Source organism: Nanorana parkeri, unplaced genomic scaffold (genome assembly GCF_000935625.1).
Source record: "Nanorana parkeri isolate BGI_ZX_2015 unplaced genomic scaffold, ASM93562v1 scaffold359, whole genome shotgun sequence".
In the NCBI taxonomy this organism is placed as follows: domain Eukaryota; kingdom Metazoa; phylum Chordata; class Amphibia; order Anura; family Dicroglossidae; genus Nanorana; species Nanorana parkeri.
This window is the reverse complement of record NW_017306627.1, coordinates 1,114,721-1,123,666: the sequence shown is the minus strand read 5'-3', so window position 1 is coordinate 1,123,666 and position 8,946 is coordinate 1,114,721.

The following is an 8,946-nucleotide window of genomic DNA, read 5'->3' as shown; positions in this document are numbered from 1 at the left end:
ACATCGCTGCGTCGCCACATTGTACATCACAGTATTAGGAAAAGCAGAGGAGGGGGATGAAGGGCAGGAAAGGAAACATTCCAGACCAGACATACAAAATGTTCACAGGCAGAAGTCCGTGCTGAGCCCAGCATAAATCACTAAACCAGCGCACATAAAGATGAGGGACATGCATGGTGCTGCAGGCAGTGACAGGATTAGTTTTATCGTCAAACACAGCCCCCATAGGAGAGTCTGAATAACTGCATGTTTATTTTTAGTGATTATTATACATATAGTATAGCTTTAAATAAAAGAGACCATGTTACCAACTCGGGGAGATATTCATCCAGCAAAGCAGCCTGTGGTTATTCATGATATGTTTGTTCATTCAGGGCAAGGGTAGGCAACAGGAGCTTGACTTGGGATCAGTCCTTCCTTGTTGTGACATTGTCATGCTAGGCCTTTTTCCCCCTGCTGTATATTCTGTGTCTTCCCTGCTACGGCTGCCCACACTGCTCCTCTTGCTGGGTACGCCCAGAAAGGATGACTAGCAAGGTCTATGTTATCATTGATTTAGCAGGCTATAGCCTGTTACAGTACATCTGTACTTGTATTACATAAAAATGTATACTGCACACAATGACACTTTTTATCAAGAAATTGTATTTGAATTTACTTATTGGGGTATTTTAGTGAATGTTGTCCTTCATCAGTGTTTAACAGCATTTCTATACTTGTAGAACATATAGTATACTGAATTGTCTATATTTTTGTACTGCCCATGATTTACTAGCATCCATTTATTTATTAATTTATGGGTGTCTGGAATGAATTGATTTTGGCATTTGCCATTGACATTATTATGAAATTGGTCTCCTATAAATGAAACAATATTTATTTTCTGCTTCTGTAAACTGTTTGCAGGAACAGATGAGGTTTCTGACAGTCCAAAAATTACCTTGTTACAACTGTGATTTCTACTTTTTTATTTATGGTGTTTTAAAATGTAGGTGCACATCCACCCATATCTCATGGAACAATAGTCAAAAACCCTATAATGTGCATTTCATAAATACTGATCATATCCTGTTTTATTTGTTGCTCCATGATGTAGAGCTTATTGCAGCTGGTAAACTTGAAATACATAGATTTTCTTATTAATTTGAGTCTTGTGGTCAACCTTTATTTTCTTTATTTAGGATAGCCTACACATCATTTGTTTTACTTATTTTGTGGGAAGCAGGAACTAACTCAACGAATGAAACAAAACAACAACTTTCTTTTTCTTTATTTAGATGGTGTGTATGTATGTGTGGGTGTATGTGTGTGGTTTTTTTTTCTGGGGGGGATTCACACATTTTATGAGTTGAATACAGTTAAAAAAATTTTTGTGAATCTTGGGTGAAATTTTTGGGAGTAGACCCCCATGTGTTCTTTCCATTTGTTTTTTTCCCCTTTGTATGTATTTCATTGTATTCTTTTTGTCTACTAAGCATTCCTTTTATTTGACTTTTTTCTTGCCTGTGTAAAAAAACATAAAAAGGGATATTCAGGGTCTCACATGACCCATTTAAAGCATGGTGCACTCTTATAAAAAAAAACAAAACCGCCTTATTTTGCTTTCGCTATTGAGTCAAATGCATTTGGCCAAAATGACAAAACTTTGCTTAAATCACCAGATTTTTTATGAAATCACCAGATTTTTTATGAAATTTAGGTATAATGAAAATTCATGAATGTACTCATTCCTGCTTGTTTTATTTGTGTGCACAACTTGAGCTCTCCACCTGAAATTGCAGTGATAATTTTTCACCCAATTGATGGGTGACTGTAGGAAAAACATGTATGTTGTAGTGCTCTGTCCATGGTAATTTTCCTGCCCCTAGCTCCCTACGTCATGATGAAGGAGCAGTAACACACTGATGCTATCTCCTCCTATGAGCAATCATCCAATATTACTTTCAGAGGAAAGTGCAATGCAATAGATTCCTGACCAACTCAAACTACTAGCCCACGGTGCTGTACTGAATGTCTCAGTCTTAGTCCTAATGTGAAAGACATTATAGGAAGCTCATTTAAAAACAAATTTCAGATACCTATATTAGCAGTTTACTTTGTGTAATTAGGTAATTAGTACAACATTTTAGGTGTGAGGAAAATTAAAAAGACAGCATTATTACAAGGACATGATTACTTTATTGATGCAAACACAGCGTCACCTTATTTACTTAGCCAAGTGAACATTTATCTTGCTACTATGCATTTTACAGTTTCACTTTGTCTCTCCTTTTCAATCAAAGCGAGACAATCACAGTCTGATCACAAGCATGTGTAAGTTCCTGACATTTCTGTAAATATCAGAGTGTGTATGGACATTATTCACTACACTTTTGAACTTTGGCATGCTTACCATATTGCAATAAAATGCAATTGAATAAATAATGCATACATTATGCAATAGTATAAAACTTATACATGTTGTTAAAGCAGACCTTTACACTCAAAAATCAAATTCTACCAATGCATCCATCTATGATGATTAATAATAACATAGACATGCCAGGTGTAAAATTCTGTGATTTTTTTAAATACTTACACCCGCAGAGCATTCGCTTTCTGCTTTGAAAGGGCAAAATGACTTCAGTTTGCCAAATCAATACACACTGGAATTGCCTTGTCATCAGCAAAGCATAGTTTGGAAATCTCATCTGTAATCTCACAAGATCTCAGGGAACGGCATTTCCCCCCCTGAGATAATGTGCATGGTCACATGTCCTAGACACATGTCTGGTCACATGTGCCAGAAATCCAGAAAGTAAAAGGAGATTTAGTAATCTGCCCTTAGTAAACATGGCCACTGCCAGAAGACGGGAAGAAAACAGAAATAAGGTAAGCAAATAATACACAGCCTGCAATTATCTAGAAGTATGTGTTTGTAGATTGATATTACTAAACATTTCTAAAGGCGTGTTTGTTGTTATTTTAAAGATATGGGTAAAGGTCCATTTTAAGTAAAAAAAATCTAGATATCTATTGAAGATCAGTTAGTACATACTTTATTGTGGTTAAGAGATTTAAAAAAAACAGGCATTTGTACTTATTTCAATTAGTTGTGTCACGTCCATTAAAAAACAAACAATTAATTAATTTCAGGAATGAATGATTTACCTACAAATCATCATTTTAAAAGAATTAAGTGGGCAGGGATGCTATCCCAGGGATTGTTGAGCCCCTGAAATGCATTAGATATCTCTTATCTTCCTGATAATTGTGGTAACCTGCCATTCAATTTGTATTTCTGTTCATCCAGTCCTCAGAGTTGCACAGCCCTTAATTCTCATGCTGCATGATTGTTCTAGGCCATCGACTTACTTTCTTCACTTTCAGTTCAAATAACTTAGTGATAGCAACTATCAACAATTTTTAGTTAGCACTATTACCTGCAGCCATTGTCTAACAGGGAAGCAAAAGCTGGAGTGTATGGAGAGAAGGTTCATTAAGTAATCAATAGGTAAAAAAGGTTGCCAAGAAATGGGTATACAGGTGGCAAGATATTTGACTAAGGTTTCATAAAGTGCTTGAAATGTTTTATAGATATTGTTTTCTGCTCTGTTGATGAAAGTTTTATCTGGGTAGAAACAGATTTACTTTTCGTTTTTCAAATATAAATATTTTACTATATTGTTGCGCTATGTCCGCAAAGGTCAGATAATATGCTTTTTCATGATGCCACTCAATTTTGCAGTGATTGTCTGTTGTATTGGTTTTCTGCTGTTTTCCATTTGAAGGGAAACATACTTGACTAGGAGTGAATATGCTTGCTGGTGCTGAGAGAAAGAATCTCTTAAATAGCAGGCATCACATTTTTATCTTTTTTGTCTTGTGCATGAATGCCTGACAGATGACAAGACATAAGCAATTTTTTTTGCCATATGCTATGTTTAGGGTTGAGCAAATTGATCCATGCGGGTGAGTGTTTACCACAGATCAAGGTGGATGCTTGAAGATTAACATTATGTGGATTTCCACTCTTTTCCATATGAAATATTGCAGGGCTTTCCTATCATCCCCATACCTCCAAATCTTCTGAGCTGAGAAAAAGGGACACCTTCAAGCACAATGTATTTAGGCAATGGACAAACCCTTGCCATGCCCAAAGTTATGCGGACCATTAGGAATGTATATGTTGAAATGGTTGGTTAAACACAGAATTGTTTTTTCTCTCACAGTTACTGTTCCTTTTTGCTGGCATTTTGAAATAGTAAATAAAGTAATTAGATATGGATAAGGTAAGAGATAAGATGAAGATAAAGGTTTTGTTGCAGAATAACAGTTTTGGTAGTTAAATAATACCTTTTCATATTTAATAGATATATAGAATATTTGTAAAAGACAGCTGAGGAGGAAAGATGGACAGAGTGATTTAGTTCCAAATGAGGGACAGTGGGAGGTATGCATCCCTCGCATCCCATCTAATTCAGGAGGCATCCTTTCACCTTCTGCAGCAGCCAATTTAGTGATGAAGTATATGGGCTCTCCTCCATATAAAGAACCATACATGGAGGAGTCAATTGCCTTCTTAGCCTAGGCGCATTGTAACCTAGGAGGACAAGAAGGAGAAAATTGTGACTGTTGTAAGGCAGGAACATTATACATTTCAACATTAATTAGAGTGTTCTGAGGGATCAATGACATGTCGATCTTTAAAACTGCAGTTAATTTTGCATCACTTTGCATCCCACTAGATACCACAGACCCAGTACTTTTTTTTTTATTACAAGTGAAAGTTTGTGTTTTCCTTACTGCTTGGTAGAAAAGTTTACAATATTTTATATTTTCACTCAGAGAAATATATATGTGGAATTGTATTACTAGCATCTGAGAACGACACTAGTCACTACAGTGCAAAGAAAATTAAATTGTAGATTTTTTTTAATTTGAGGAAAGAAAATTTGAATTCTGTGTAATACTAGATACTCTGCTGATGTATTTGTCAGACTGTTAACAAAGCGCTTTGCTTGCATTCCTTTTTATTCACTTGTCCACAAAGCAATCACTTGCAAATAACTGTTGGACTTTTTGACTCTGTGAACATATACTAATGGCATGCTGTAATAATATCTGACACTTACAATAAGCAATACTTGCAATCTATTTGCCAAACTGCCAAAGGAGGAGACGTTGCAATGAGTTATTATCCAGTCTGTACTTACAACTTACAAGTACACAAAACACTATGAGGTTGATTTTCTACTGCTAAATTGTCTGTTCAAGTTTTAGCTTAGTGAATGAGTTCAAACTCTGCTGACTTCCATCATCCAATCATATACAAGCAAATATTTTTTTTTTTATTTACCTTGCTTGTGATTGGGTATTTTCTCCATAGTAAAAAAGGTAAGAGAAAATTCCCCTGCAAAGTACAACTTCCTCTGCAAATTAAACAGCCTATTTATCTTTATTAGATCAACCCCAATGCTCTTACATGTTCTCCCTAAAGGAATTGAAATAAAAAATATATACTGTATATACCTTTGTTAAAAGGATAAGTGTATTTTTGATAGGAAAAAATAATTAGAAAACAAAAAAGAGTCTTAGCATGCATTAGCTTCCCAAAACCCTTATTTTTTAATTTGTGCTTTAAGAGATGGTAAGTTGTCAGAAAAATAAATTCTGGATCCAATTAACAGAAATTATAATTTTAAATGTTTTGCCCATCTCTAGGCCCATCTCTAGGCCCATCTCTAGGCATATTGCATCTAATTAACTTTAATATGGGCCCATTGCACTACTTGTGTTATCCCACAAAAAGTAAAGCAAAAAATGTTGAGCATCCATTTAAAAATCTGCACATTTAATATTAAATTGGTTCTGATATTTAAATAGCTAACTTTTCCCTTACTAGATCAATGTTTTGGATACACCATAGTTCTTTGTCAGTACAGGAGCTATCATTGTTTTCATGATATATTATACTACCATGTAATGTAGACTCTGTAGACTTGTATTCTGCGAGTCAGTGTTCTAAGCACTGGCAGAAACAAATTAGCCTTTCATTTTCTGACTCTAGAAATCTGATCCATTCGTAAATGTAACTGGAAGTCAAAGTGATACACTTGCTAGCTTACACTTGACTTTTCAATAACATACTATTATTCATAATACTGTCAGCCTATTAGCTCAATTTAGAGAGCTTACATTGCAATTTATTTTAGAGAGGTGACTCTATATTTTCAAATCGCCATCTGACAACTTTTATAGGACCTGGGCTTAATACCAACCAGAACAGATACAGCTGCCAGCATTTTAGAGCTTGAAAGATAGATAATAGTGTCTGAAGAACAGATTCTGTTAAGCGATAGACTTTTTATTACATGCTATTTGGTACAAGATTGACATTTTAAGAGAAGCGAGCTGTGTCTTAGGAAGAAAGTGTTGGTTACATATTATTTAATTAAACTGATCTATTACTGTACTACCAAGTGCCTAGTTATTGCTAAGAAATATTATAACTGTCAGTGTTAAAAGTAATAACAGAACATATCCATCATAAGCTTGAAAAATGGATTTACTTTTTAATATTAAACAATCAAGGTGAAGCGGTTTTTTAGATTAATATTCTAACAAAGAAACAAGAGTCACCACATCACATTTTTGCCAGCATGACCTAAAGCTGAACTGCAGACTTACCTTTTTCTCAGATTTGTAGCAAGTCCTCTCCTGTGTTGAAATAGAATAGACCTAATTCCCTGTAAATTGCATCTACACAATGCGACCCTTTGAAGTTGCAGCAGCTATAGTCTGCAGCACACGATAGCCAGCAAGGAGAAGCAAGCACATCTAAAAGGGATCCCAGGGGTGTGTTCATTGATATAATTCTTTTGAAAAAGATCTGAGCCAGATAGATGTGATATTTACAGGAGCCCACTGGTCCCCTGAGCCAAACACAGAAAAAAGAGCAATAGACACACCCAGTAATGAAATCATTGGGTTACAAAACATGTATTTCTTTTAAAAAAATGACTGGATTGAAAAATGTAATTGCATGTTGTTCAGCTTCAAATAAAACAGCTACATCTCCCCAGCTTATCAGTTGTACATAATGCATAAATATAGACATAAAATTGGATATTTAGGTTATGAAAAAAAAGCTAGCAAAGAAAATTGGAGGTGTTGCCAACATCAACCAAACAAATGCTTGTGGTTCAATACTAACCCAGCTGTGCTCAAATTCTAGATAATTTTAGGGAAACCTTAAACCTCTGGAATTCAGCACACAAAAGAAATCAGAGCACTGATGTATACTGAATCCTTTTGTTTTCATACATATTTGCATAATTCACACCATCACTATATATACTTAGAGTGGGCGGAAGCCTTAGCAGCAGGGAGAGAAGAATAATTCTTGATAGTTCTTGATAGTTTAGTGATATGTTGAAGCATACTGCTTATGCTGTAAAATAGCCATAATCTGATGTTTAAAACAGTGTTTTTTTCTTCTTCAGTTACATTGTAAAATTCTGTGATGTAGAAGTCTGCTTTCATTAAATTTTGTGTAAAAAGACCTAAAGCAGACCTCTGGGCACAACAAAAATCAAATTACTATATTCCACAATAGGCACAGAGGATATAAATTACATTTGTGTGCATCAAACACCTATGCAACCCCAGATATTAGCATATAAAGAAGGAGTGGTATCATCACTGTGTTGAACATAGCCTGTGCAGAGAACAGAACAGCCACTACAGCAGAACATTGCAAGAATTGGGGAGGATACAAGCTGCCCAGCAAAAGGAGAGCGTGAAGCAGAGACTGGTCTTTATTAGAAGAAGCTCCTGCACAGAAGCAGAGTTTTACACGGGATTACTGCAAAGATCTAGAATGAATGCGCAAAGTGTGCCAAGATTCAAGTGAGAATACAGATGCTTCAGACAATATTTGCTGAACCCAGAATTCAGATTTAACAAAATGATAAACATTTCAGTATCTCCTGTTGCACTAGTTGGACAAGATCCAAATCCAACAAAAGTCTCTAGTGAGAGGCTACTCTAATTTTTAGACAAATAAAAGAATATGGTATTAGAAGTAAGATTTATTTATAGTCACAATTCTCTAAAAAGGAAGCAACTAAAGTCTTTACTAAGTTGAAAATTTACACAGTTAGGAAGAGTTTGAGAAGAGTGTCACATAGGTATGGAGCAAATTAAACCTCCAGTTCCTTTGATTTGTACATAATCTAATTGAAAACCAGAGGAGATGGGAATAAAAATTAGACTATGTCTGATTGTAGCCGGTGCTTGGGAACCCAGCAGGAAGTCCGCCAACCACAAACATTTGCTGAACCCTATCGAAGTCTATGGGAGCCATATCTCAGTACAGGTATTCCTCACTTAACGACCAAGTTCCGTTCCTACGACCAGGTCGTTAAACGAATTGGTCGTTAAGTGAGGAACTCCATACAGTACTGTACTGCATTAGTACAGTACTGTATAGCATTGCAGATGTGCAGTACCGAACAGTGTATTGTACATCGGGCAATGAAAATACTTACCGGGACCCGCAGTGAAGATCGGAACACATCACTTCCGCCGGCAACACATCGCACTGACGCTGACGCGCAAGGTCGGAGGTCGATCGTAAGTGCGAGTGGTCGCAAAGCAGGTAAGTCGGTAACCGAGGAATGTTTGTATTTTTGTCTTTACTTTTTTAAGGCTAATTTGCAAGCTATTTAAAAAAAAGTACATGGGAAGCTTGGTACTGCCACTGGGACATGTACTAATGTAAAAAAAATGTTTTTAAAAATACCACACAAACCTTTAAAATAACATGCATGAGGGGAGAAGTTTGATTTAGTCAGTTGAGGACCTGTCATTTAACTGCAGTAGCACTACTATCACTAAATGACAAATCCCTGGCCATCTTCTGTTTGCCAAGAAACTGGCTAGGGATCTGTCATTTAAAATTGA